At 28.6% G+C, this 14008-nt stretch overlaps 1 pseudogene; it reads left to right on the top strand.

Annotated features, from left to right (window-relative positions):
* Positions 1-2238: 2238 nt before the first annotated feature.
* On the top strand, positions 2239-7431 carry LOC111030484 (annotated as a pseudogene).
* The last annotated feature ends 6577 nt before the right edge of the window (positions 7432-14008 follow it).

The raw sequence follows: 14008 nt of genomic DNA, 5'->3' as shown, positions 1-14008 counted from the left end.
CCGGTAAAAAAAGGTACACTATACAAGTACATGATGAAACGGCCTACACATATTATATAAAATAGTGGTTTCCAACCCATAGGCCGAGCCCACTTGTAGATCTCGGACAATGTGGTATTGACCACTGAGCCGCAGATGCTGGTCGAGGGTCTAAACTAAGGGTCAGCAAATTTTAATTGGCATACAAATCGAGATTTTTGTATGATTGTATACACTTCTATACAATTATTCCGTTGTCTTATTTGTGTGTGTTTATATTTTATGCCTGTGTAATGTATATTGGGTAAGTCGTAAGTGGGCCTAAAGGTTTTTTTTTTTTATATAAATGGTGGTCAGCACAACTAAACAATTTGTGAACCTCTGGTCCAAACGTAATTTACTGACTAATTTTGTAGACATCTATGATCTAATCTAACGAAAGTTTGAAAATAATCTAGTGAATTCACAATATTTATTGCCTGCCTCGATAGATGATAGTGAACCAAAAGCGTGACAATAATTTGTTGTTGTAGAGTAAATTCCATAGACTTTATACTATTAGACAAGCACTGTGTGTAACAATAGCATTACGAGCAGTGTAACAACATCTCACAGTGATGCAGGCTGTCTTTACGAAAAAAAAAAAATACAGCGATGGATAGCCTGTAATACACAATAATCTAAATATCGATACATCTTACCCTACTTCCCCATCACTACCGTGCGTACGAGTAATCGAGTGATCAAAAAGCGCCCTCTATGTTTTTACGCTTTCCATAGTACATTCATTGCTTGTCTAGTAGTTTAAGGTCTATGGAGAATTCGCAATCTATATTATCCTGATAAATCGGTCAGGAAATTATATTGGTAATTTCAGTTGCGTATTGATTGCAGTAAACATTAAATATTATTGGAATATTTTTTTTAAGTTGTTATTGCCCGCGATAAATTGATCACTCTGTACAATGCCCGAAAATTCTATTAAACTAGGATACAAAATATAAGAATATAAAATCCTTGAGCAACGATTTAAAATTTCCGGAACATGTGATAAATTTCAAACTTGAAAATTGATGGTTTTTCAAACTGGTTAATTTTTGATTCTTCGAGTAGTTTCTGATAGGTACATATACAATTTTTTTTTAATACATTTGAACATTTAACGAATAAATAGTGAGCTAATGATTCCTTAAACATGATTTAGTGGCCCACGGGCCACGATTGATCCATTAAATTGTATTGGACCGTTAAATTAATACTTTGTTCGTGCAACCTGGCATAACTGCATACGTATGTAAATTTGAACAAAAATAAAGATAATAAAACAATATTATCTGAATAAGAATACGACTGTTTCAATATCTACGTAGGTACCTATCTCATAATCATTATACCTCATTGATGTCGCGTTTTTGAAAAGTATATTGACGCGTATTTGTCATTAAACCAAAGTATCACACTCATGTTGATATATCCATCACTGATCACTCATACAGTCATACACCATTTTTAAATACAATTGTTCATCCCTTTCACAACTAAATATGACAGGCATATGTTCTCTTTATATTGTTGATTGAGGTCTTTATAAACCATTCAAAATGCCGTACCAGGTTTGCATTGTTGCACAATTGTTTAGTAAAATATTTTTGTTTGATTACTTGTCATTGTTTTAATAAATGTAATTAGGAAAAATGCATGACATTTATAATGAATTATGCTCAATGTTCATAACAGGTGATTGTCGTTTTAGGTTTACTCGAAGTAAACCGCATTATACATTTATTTTATTGAATCGGATTTAATAATTTTACAACACATTTAAAATTTATTTGATATCTTTTGCTTTGGTAGAAATGGACTCAGATACGACAAGGACCGTTTAGAAAGATAAAATATTCTGATTTATTTACAATGGTCGAGGCGTTGGAAGGGGAGTTTGGCGATTGAGGTAGAGAATGTTTGCTGACTTCCGATTTCGATTGCGGTTTTTTTATTTTTGTTTATATTGTTAATGACTTTATTGTTAATTATTTTGATAGAAGGCACGGTGCATATAGTCTTAGAGGTATCGTTAGTTGACGTTATTTGTTATCTGGGTCTCAAGGTCGCCGTATACTGCATAGGGTGGTAGTGTCTTGGTTATTAAGGTACGGCAATCACTTGATTACGAAGCACGACGGTCTTCATTACGCACAGTACTTAAATATAATTAGAAAGGTAGATAGGTAGATTTCACATTAGAATATCAATTCTTACTATACATTTTGTTAATACGTAGGTACCCTTGAGTTTTCTGGTAGTCAATTCCGTATAACTGTTATCTACGGGTTTAATTTGATATTATAAGCGGTAACCGAATACTGATCAAAGAATTTTTTATCTCATAAAAACATTTGTACACAAACTAAGCTTAAGCTGTGATATCATATTATTATTTTTGAAGGAAAATTTTTTTATTTCAGTTAAATATGGAAATATTTATTATTTTTACATTACTTTTCGGTTTTGTATTTGGAGCCGATGAAGTCTTACAATTAGACCAAGGAAAATTGGCTGGTAGTAGCTTGAAGTCACGAAATGGACGAGAATTCAAAGCGTTTCAGGGAATACCCTATGCCAAATCGCCTACTGGAGATCTTAGGTTCAAGGTAAATCATAATTTTTTTTGCAAAGCTGGTCAGTTTAACTAATATTTTTGAACTCCGTAAATTAAGTTGATATAGTACAATTGAAGTTGAGTTTAAAGTCAAAAGTTATTTTTATTTTTTAACTTTACAGTAACAAGTAAATTCATTAGAAGAAAAAATAACAAAACTTAGTTAAACATCAGTTAGGTACTCACGATAATACAATTTATAGTTGTTGCTTATCAAGTACATATATTATTACATTTTTTTAAAATATAATACTTAATATTTGCATTTAAGAGGTCGTCAAGCCACATGTGTTAGGAAAAACTGTTTTTTTTCGAAATAGAACCACTAAAGCTGTAGTCCAAGCTAAGCAACCAAATTGTTACACCATAAACAAGTGAACATTTACTGTGCAACACGGTTTTTTATTTTTCGATATCACAAATACAAAAAACGTTCTTATTGTTTAAAAATTAATCATTTCGAACTTGAATAACTTTTTTTACATTTGTGATATCGAAAAAATAAAAGCCGATGTTGTACATTAAATGTTCTCCTCTTAATAGTATGAACATTTGGTTGCTTAGCTTGGACTACAGCTTGCGTTGTTCTATTTCGACAACATATGCAGGTGTGGCGTCTTCTTAACAAAATATATTTTATTAGTGTAAGTCTATGTTAACAAATTAGCTCTATGGAACAATAAAAATAATTAACTCTGAAGTTTCTGCATAACATGGAAAACAATTTAACCCGTTAAGTTGGAAGTTTCTTGTGATGACAAAAAGTAACGATGTAAGTAATATTTCTATAACTTTTCCACTTAACATTTAACTAAAGAGTGGTGTTAAATATACTTCCTACTATGGTTTTAAATTACACTTTTTTTTACTTTTTATCAAAATTAAATATCTCATTAAATATTTCAAAAAAATTAATTTAATGACATTTTAGAACCCTATTTATTATTGACGGATAACCAATAAATGAATCAACTATAATAATCAAACTAGTACCACACACTCAAAAAAAAAAAAAAAACGTGTTGGCCAGGCTATCGATTCAGACGGGAAACAAAAAGAAAGTGAGAGGACAAAAAGGAACGCCGGCTAATGCAATTACGAAAGGTGTATAGTGGAGCGCTTGCAATCGCAACAATATGTTAATGTTAATTCAAAATTCACTAATAAAATCATACGGCCGAACGGAAAATTATTACAACTGGGTTTACTCTCTTGTGCGTTATTTTTATTATAATATGTATATAAATTATAAACTTAGTATAGTTTGAGAATTATCACGTTACAGAATATTATTAAAACAAATATTAGATTTTTTATCTAAATAATTGTTGATTAAATGTTAATATTTTGCATTTGTTAATGTCAAGCCTTGCTTGTATGATATAGATAAAGTGTATTTATACTTCAAGTATTGTAATGAGTAGTAGAAGACGGTGTCTCGAAGGATAATAATACATCCAAACTACTTGCACTAATGATTGTTAAAAACTTGACACTTGTATAACTAATTGCCTACTCTAAAACTCCTTGAGATATGCATAAATGCAATTATAATTATTGTTATTAGGATCCCGTACCAGCAGATCCGTGGATAGGAATTTTTAATGCTACTACTGAGCCACAACCGTGTATTCAGAAGAATTTGTTTTATTATCAACGAGCGGATATTCTTGTCGGTTCTGAGGACTGTCTGTATCTCAATGTATACACAAAAAAAGTAATCAATTAGTGGAAAATATATTAATTTTTTTATTGAACATTAAAAAATGTTGTTAAATATTATTTTATGATGTTTATAGATACCAAAAACAGATGATCCAGAATTACTTCCAGTTATGATTCGGATTCCCGGCGGAGGGTATTTCGCAGGTTCAGGCGGTTTAAGTTCAAATGGTCCTCATTATTTGCTGGATAAGGATGTAGTTATAGTTAGCTTTAATTACAGAATTGGAATTCTTGGTATGTTATTTATTTAAGTAACTATATATAATGTTATTTATTTAATATTTATTTCTAATTATTAATCTTAGGATTTTTAAGTACCGAAAACGATGATTTGCCTGGTAATTATGGTATGAAAGACCAAGTGTTAGCTCTAAAATGGGTCCAAAAAAACATTAATAAATTTGGCGGAGACCCAAAAAAAGTTACATTATTTGGACAAAGTGCTGGAAGTGCTAGTATTGGCTTACATTTGTTATCACCAATGAGTAAAGGTAAATACCTAAAAAGTATCAAAATAAAATTATGTAGGTTTATTTTATATTACATGTTATAGGTTTGTTTCACAAAGCAATCATGGAAAGTGGATCGCCATTTAATCTTTGGGGTGTGTCTCCACCAGGATGGGCGAAACGAAGAACTTCTGCTATTTCAACTATTGCTGGGTGCCCTCAAGAACCAAAACAAATGATTGAATGTTTAAAAGAACTCCCTGCTAAAGTACTGGTGAATTTATACAACAATTTATTTGTAAGTATAATTTTTCTACTTTTAAAAATAAACTACAAAGTTTCCATACCGTATATTGAAAAAAAAAACTTTAAAATAAATATTGAATAAATTTAATGTTTCTTATATCTTCAACAACACCTAATATTTGTACATGGTAACTGTTAATATTTTTTTACAATAAAATTAATTTATAATAAGCACCTAAAATTGTTATTAGTTAATTTTTAAATAAATTATACTTATAGCATAACATTTTCAGATGTATCATTTGGTTTGTATTATTTTATTTGGGTTATTTGTATTATCTAGTGAATGGTGACTTACTATTCTTGTTTGATACATTCTATTTTAGATTTTGAAGGGAGTGATTAATTTGTATGGATCTTACAATTTTTTCTTGTAATTTCAGACACTATTGCTAGCAAAAAAACTATGCTTCAATATTGTGTGTAGTTTTTTATATTAATTAAGATCTTATTTGTACCTGAATAAGCCAAAAATAAAAAAGTTGGAATGAAGGTAACTGCTAGCTGTATAGAAGGTGTACAGTGTACCTGGATATCGATTTTATGTTTGAAATTTGAGCTCAATTATAATTATAGCATATGAACAATGATTTTGAGCTAAGACTGTCAATATTACTAAGTTAAAAGTTTATTAAGAACTATTATTCTCATGGAGAAAAACGACTGAGGTCCATTTTTAAGCAGATTTTATTTATGAATTTATTCAAATAATGAAAAATATAATTTTATTTTATTTAACATATGACACAAATATTTAGATAATACGTATTCCAAAAAATTTTATTTATTTTTTACAGGAATGGAGAAATCACCCGTTTAGAAATTTTATGCCTGTTGTTGAAAAATGTAATTGTAAAAAGGAATCATTTTTGTATGATTATCCTTTACTTTGCTTCAAACAAATAACAAAAGTTCCAATATTGATAGGAATAAACTCTGGAGAAGGTGGTATTTATGCATCTCGTGAGTAATAATTATATTTAAATCAAAAATACTCAATATAACTGTCGATAATTAGGGAATTAACGATTTAACTTTTAATTGTTAACATGCAATATTAGTGTAAGTGAATTATTGTATATTGCTGAAGATTAAATTACTTATAACAATTGATAGTTCTCTATACCTACTCCACGAAAAATATAATATTGTACTCATTTTATTTTTATATTTTGGATAGGAATGTACAACGCGACTAATCTTGTGTATACAGAGTTTTTAGAAGACTTCAATCATTACATGTCATCGTTTTTACAGTATAGATATACTGCAAAATATTCAGATATTCCATTTATTGGTGACGAGATTAATAAACGATATTTTTCTAATGGGTAATTGGAAGATCCTTTGAGTGCTGTAAAAGTAAGTATTGAATGTATACAGAGAATGTTTATATAAACAAGTGCCTTCAGCCTTGTCATAATTGCTTGTTTTCGACACAAAGTTTTATGAAATTAACTAATTTTAAATGTTTAAAGATGATTACCGGCGGTCTATTTTTACACGGTATCTTTCAAATGGCCACCAAACTATCACAACCGGTCCATTATTACATTTACGATTATTTAAACAAATTTTCGTTCAACTCGTTATATGGGCCATATCCATTTCCAAAAAAATTAGGTGTTACCCATACAGACGAATCAACAAGCCTATTCTATAATGCCGGTAGGGATGACCTACAGGGAGATGACCTTGATGTATCAAATCTGATGGTGAACATATGGACACATTTCGCTACAGCAGAGTACATTATTTTGATCATCAGTATTTTAGTATAAACAGAAAGTTTTGAGGCTTAGAAAAAAATCTTTAACTTTATTTAGCGTTCCCACTGTTGATGGCACGGATAATGGAAAACCATTCCCGAAATTCAATACCCGGAAATACGAATATGTTTTAATTAATTCAAGTAAGCCAATCACGTCCGAGAAACCATATTTTGACGAGTATACATTTTGGAATAGTTTGCCGCTATTATCTAGATGGCAGAATTAGCTCACTAATTGCAATAATACATTTTTTTTTTGTTATATTATTTGTAATAGTTAGGTATACTTAAAAATGTGGAAAGTTAAGGAAAAAATTAACTTTAATGGCTAGTCAAGTTGAGTCAACGTTTAGAGCGTTAGGTATTTTTTAACTTTATAAGTTAAACGTTACCAAATATTATATGTATGATTGTAAATATTTGAAGTAGTTAATATTTAGTACTGCTACAAAAAAATAGTTAGATCATTTTTTTTTTACTTACTACCTGGATTAAGAATTTGTGATTTAGTGAAGTCTGCTGTTTTTTTTTTGTTATGGTACATTTAGTGGCTTATCCAAAAATTATTGAATTATATATATATGTATAATTGTACACCTATATGCTAATGTAAAGGTACCTATTTTATTTTAAATTAATTAAATAATGGTAAGTTACCAACAAGTAGTTAAAATATTAAGTCGTAACTTTTTTTCAATGTGTTAATAGTGCTTAATACTCATCTTTGATTAATTACAATGTTGACTTTATAGTATACAATCTGCAATTTGTATATTATAAAAGAGATAACTTTATACATGTAAAGTAGGTATAATTTTAGTAATGTAATTACAAAATTAATTTTTGATATAGTATAACCTTTAATATGTCTGAAATGCATATCCAAAATGTTTAATTTATTTCTTATTTCTTCTTATTACTTATTATTTATTTTGCTAGTTTATGTGTTATAATTAAATTTCCACAATTGAGTATAATTTTTGTTCTGGAGATCGGTGGTGGACAGTTTTTAAGAGTTCGAATTAGGAAATCTTCAAATGCATGCGGGTTATGTAAATGTGCGAGTAGTAAGTGATCATTAGTGTGTGTGACTGAGTGTAAGAGAAATAAAATAGAGGAGTACTCCTGCACGCGCATGTACAAGTCTCTGCGTCATAAGCATGACGAGTGAGAACGGTAACCAATTTATGCTCATTTCTATGTACATTTTGTCCATCCTACTGTTCGTCCTAATTATGCTATAGTATTTCAGAAAACTGATCTGAATTCATTATAATGTATACTTGAGATCGGTCAGTTCATATTTTAAGATTTCTGATTTAAATTCCAAATAATCAACTTTGAAAATTCCGAAATTTCAAAATATTCAAACTCTAAATGTTAAGTTGTTGAGGGATGAAATTGGAAAAAGTGGACTAGCCGATCTCAAGTAGATATAATAATACTAATTCAAATAAGTTTTTTGAGATATTATAGCATTATTAGGTCAATTTTTGGGATGGACAAGAGATTGATATGTTTTGGCTAAAATAACTGGCTAAAATAACCACAGATCCTTTCCCTTAACATTTTTGTTTACGGTTATTGCATTTTAGAATTTAAAATTTAAAATGATTAAATTATTTCAATCTTGTTAAGATTAATATATATATTCATGAACTATCAACTGTGTACAGTGTACACGTAAGATATAATAAATACAATTTGGGTATTTGAAAACATTTTTGATGGTAGTTTTCATATAGGTTTTATGAATTTAATTGTACTAAGTAATCGAAATAGTTACTTTTTATATGTATCATATAGGTGGATAATTTAATTTAAATACTTATGACATAATTTGATAGAAATTTAGCATGTGTAGGTGCCTATTTAAGTATTTCGTTGCTATATCGAAGTAGTAAAATAATATTAGTACCTACCTATAAATGTAATATTATGGTTGTATGAAATCCTATTAATAATACATATATTACAGTAGACGCCACTTGTAAGACTCCCATCAAGACAAAGTGAGTCTTATAATCGATTATACCTATTAGGAGAAGTGTTAAAAATCAAAAATACATTTCAAATTCTATTCTTGAGTTTTTTCAACCCTGTACGTCAGGGCACTCGACCGGGCACTCAACTTCTCAACAATTTACACTTAAACCCATTACACCCCCACACGTGTATTTCAGTCCTATATCTGCATCATGAAGAATATTTAATATGCTCTAAGCCGTATACCTATTATCTAATACCTATATTAGGGTCTATCGGCGGAATTCGTATAATATTAAAACTAAATCTAAACACTTTTTTGTACGAGACGTCTGTGATCTGTATGTAAATTAAATGTACGTCATCGTTGGATGAAATATGTATAAATTTATACTTTTGAGTGTTTTTACCATGTTAAGGTTATAGTCCTGAGTGCGTCACGTATTGTAACGAAATTATGTATATTCAGATCATAATAATCTGATAACATGAAAAGGTCATGGATCTATCTGTGCAATGATTTATAGGTGGATTTAAATTTCCACAACCATTGCAGCGACTTACACGATTATAAGACCCTTTGAGGGAAATAGGAGGGGTTTGGCTACTAGAAATCCATCCACCCAGGCACCTCACAATTTATTTTAGCTTTACCAAAAGTAGAACGGAAAATGATTCGGTCGATAACATCTGTAGGAACAATGCGTCATGTGTTCATTTACCGTGTAATAACAAACTACATCTCAACATCTCAACCCAGCACTCGCATACATTGTCAATCTATATTCGCATACATTTATTTTTTTAATGTATCTATTTATATCGTCTACGTACTCTACTATAATAAATATCAAACTCAAAAATAAATATTCGGCATGATATACAGCTATATATTATATTTGGTTACAATTTTGATGTTAAATTATTTAGATTGGTGTATTTAATTCATTTGTAGTTGATTGTGTATTTGAAACATTGAAATATGAACTGCTCATGCGAAACTTCATATTACATTTTTCTTAGCTATACAAGTTGAATAATTTATATATTTTTGATTATAAATTAATAAATACGATTTATAATTGCAATTCTTAAACTATTGTGATTTTGACGAGTTCTGTCAAAATGTTAACTTCAAATGCTCAAAAGAAAAAATAGTTCTCATGTTTTTAAAATATTTATCAATTATTGAGAGCAATTTATTTAGAACCTTATATTAAATTTTCAAAATGTTTGGCCAAGCCATACAAATTTATCATTTCCTATTTAAAAAGAAATTTAAAATGTTTGAAATGCCCATATACATTGCAGCCAGGTATATAACCTAGCTTATATTGAATCCTGTTCTTATCTATAATATATAAATATATATTTCTACTGTACGTGTGTATATCACTGAACTCCTCCTAAACGGCTTGACCGATTCCCATACATTTTTTTTTATTATTTGATAGATCTAAGAATAGGTCATAGGCTATTTTTTATTATCCTCCTTCACCCACTACCAAATTTGTAAACTAACATTTTGAGATTAACGAAAGAAATTTTTGTCTCGAAATGGTTGCTATTGGTTATATAAAAAATATAAATATATTTGGTAGAAATTGGTATTTTTTTTTGTTTATTGGTTGCCAGTGGTTAATCGGGTGGATCAGATATAAGCATGCATCAAATCGAATTTTCACACATTGCCCACCAAGGTGGCTGAGTTGCACTCATAGCCGGTCATCAGCGTGTCCAAAATAAAAATAAAAATTAATGAATAAAAATAAAAATGAAACATATTATTTTTATAGAGTACGCATCAAGCAGGGTCCGCAATCCACCGCAGGTGGATGCCTACCTGATAATATACTGTTCGCATTATCAAAGGTGAGTCTCAAATAGAGTTGGCTTTTTAACTGCCAACGAAGTGGATGGGACCATCTAGTATTTTATAAGTTCATTCAGTATAGAAAATTCTAATTTAAGTAATAGTGAAATATTTTAAGTTTCTACGATTAATACTTTTTTGTTTACAAAAAATAAACTAAAATCGTTACCTATTCTATGCGTGAATATTAAATAATTTTGACAACATTTAAACTTCAGAAGCTCACATAAAACATTATTGTGATTTGTATTTGTTTTAAATTTTGGTCAGTATTTCTTATGATTTAAAAAATAATTTTTTTCAATTTTTTTGAAAAAATGTAATTATTCAGGATAGTGGATACATGAACATTCATCTAAATTAATGTGTGTTGTATATCATAAAATTGTTAGATCAATTGAAAATTTAACACAAAAAGCCAAAAAAAAATATTCATAAATTATCTTAGATATTAAATCGAACATATTTTTATATAAACATTGTTTTTCTATGGTTATTAAAAAAAGAACTCTTGCCTCAAAATTCGGGCCCTATAACAACTATTTAAAGTGTAGGTATATATGGTTATAATTTATCTAAAATTAAATATTTCAGGTGCAAAAGTCAACAGACTGAAGATATAATTGTAATAGTTTTAACAATAATATATTATTATTATTTATACATCACCTATTTCACCTATTGACCATAAATAGAGCTCAATTTTTCGGAGATCAAAACAAATTTGATTTGAACCGAGAATAGCCATCAACTATAAACATCTACCGCCGATTGCTGATTGTACAATATTGTGTTAGTATACAACGTTAACTATAATTCACGATTTTTTCAAAATGCATTAATGCATATTTGTACCATAATACTAGGCATCATTCTTACAAAAATTTGTAGACTTTTAGAACTTTAAATATTTTAGTTTTAATACTATACAATTTTGTAATTGATCAATTTACCTCAACTGTATATTTGTTTTTATATTGTGGGAACCCACGGCAACATAGGCCATTGGGTCTGGGGTAGTAAAATAGGGTTTTTTTTGTATAGGTTTAGTAGGTTGTTTTATGTTGGTAGGATTGTAACACGTGTTTTTATGTATGTGTGGCATGGATGTGATTCTAATAACCCGGGTGGTCACCCATCCGGGAGCTAGTAATGTCTGCCGGTACGTACACTCACGTTCATGAAGTTGGCCCCCCGACTTTGTCATAAAGACTCCAAATTAGTGCCAACAACTTTTTAGCTACCTTTATTAACCAACGCTAAAAAATTTAAAACCTATGACTTCATGACCAAAATCGGCATAATAAAACTAAGGCGCTAAATTCACTCAGCCCCCCGACTTCGGACTTGTGCCAATATTTAGCAACCTTTTAGCAATTACGTTACTCGTTACATTAAATATTTTTATTTAAACTACATGTATGTTATCCAACATTATATTTATCACGTAAGGCACGACTTTTTCATCAAAAAAAAAAAAAAATTACAAATATAGTTATTTAAAAAAAAAAAAATTATAAATTCAAATTACAAAATCACTAATAACTATAATCAATAAAACTAAAACTAATAGTATAACATTAATGGTGTAGGTAAAATGTACATAGTTGAGTGAATGTTATAAATTAACAAAATATAAGGCTTATCTGGTGATTAGTGAAGTAAGGTATAACCATAAAACATCGAGGCACGTACCTATATCAATGATAAATGTCAAATAATAATAATTAATATTACTGTTTTAGAGTTTGGTACACTCATAAGTCATAATTAATTTGAATTCAATTTTATTTTTGAATCTAAACTCTTTTATTTAATATCTGTTAATTTTAATAATATTGATGATTATTATTATAAAAAAAGTCTACATTTTCTTCTAAATTTTCTAATTTTTGGGATCATTGGTAAATTTAATTGAATTTACTTTTTCAAAAACATACTGGCCTCCTAGGTTTCGATGTCATATTACATTTTATATTCATAAGTTATTTTAATAACTTCGAACTTATTAAAAGTTATTTTGTTACAATTGTGTTAATTTACATAAAATAAAATGAAATTTCTGGTGTTATGGAAAAAGTAATATCATTACAGTACTTTGAAATTTGTGTTAAGTAATACTATCCAACATTGATAACGATTGACGATAGAATGTCGTATTATTCAGTCATAATTTTTATTATTGTCAATAAACATTTACATATACATGCATAACATATAAACTTATATATACCCAAAAATATAAAAAACTATACCAATATGCTACCTACCTATTTAATCATTTTATTATAATTTGACGAATTTCAAAGAAAATATGTAAATAATGAAAAATTTTAATTTTAAAAACTTCAATGTGGATTGTCAGTGGCACATAATTTTTAAGTGTCTAGCAGTTTGTATAGTAAAAAATAAATAAAATAATATGTTTTTATTATAACAGTAATATTAATTTTAGTAATTATGTATAATTGTAAATAAGAACATAATTCATGATTTTGTTTATTATTCATTTGATGTAAGCACCTTATCAAATCCAGTGTACCTGAATTCTAAAATTTGTCAAGAAACTTCCGAATTGGTTGCCGGGTTGATACGAGAGTACATTTGAATTGGTTTTTGAGTTGTTGTGAAGGATATCCGTATTGGTTCCGAATTACGTTAAAAGCATTTATTCAATTTTTTGTTCAGTTTATACAAGCTTCGTCTTATGACTGTCTTCATATTACTCAAGTATGAAGTTAAAAACTGTGAATTGGTTTCTAAATATAGGTAGGTAATAATGTTTTTTAATTAACAAAAAAAAAAAATAATAAACAATATGTTTATTTGTTTTATTCGATTTAAATTTTTTAAATTCGTCCATTTCTCTTTTTGTATGAGATGAAGTTTCTTTGGTGTTTTTGATATTTAATTTTTTTTAATTTGTTTACCAAACTGTAGTATGCAGTCGTTCTAATTACGTTTGTAATTCGGTATTACAACATATAACTATAGAAAAGTGTAGATTAAAAAGGTTTATCGAAATTTGTTTTTAATCATATAGAAGTCAAATGTTATGCATACACTTAATTGACCATTTTTGACCAGTGATAATTTATATTTATTACTTTTATCATTTAATTTCAACTTTTAACCCTAGTTTTAGCCAAATTACTATGATAGATTTAGTTTTTTAATAGTTAAATAACTTGATTTATTTTAATTAATAGGTGCGTCAATTGCTGACTACTACAAAGTGGGACTATATATATAATATAAAT

Source organism: Myzus persicae, unplaced genomic scaffold (genome assembly GCF_001856785.1).
Source record: "Myzus persicae strain clone G006 unplaced genomic scaffold, MPER_G0061.0, whole genome shotgun sequence".
NCBI classification, from domain to species: domain Eukaryota; kingdom Metazoa; phylum Arthropoda; class Insecta; order Hemiptera; family Aphididae; genus Myzus; species Myzus persicae.
Note: the sequence above shows the minus strand (reverse complement) of the source record. Positions and strands in the feature narration are given on the sequence as shown.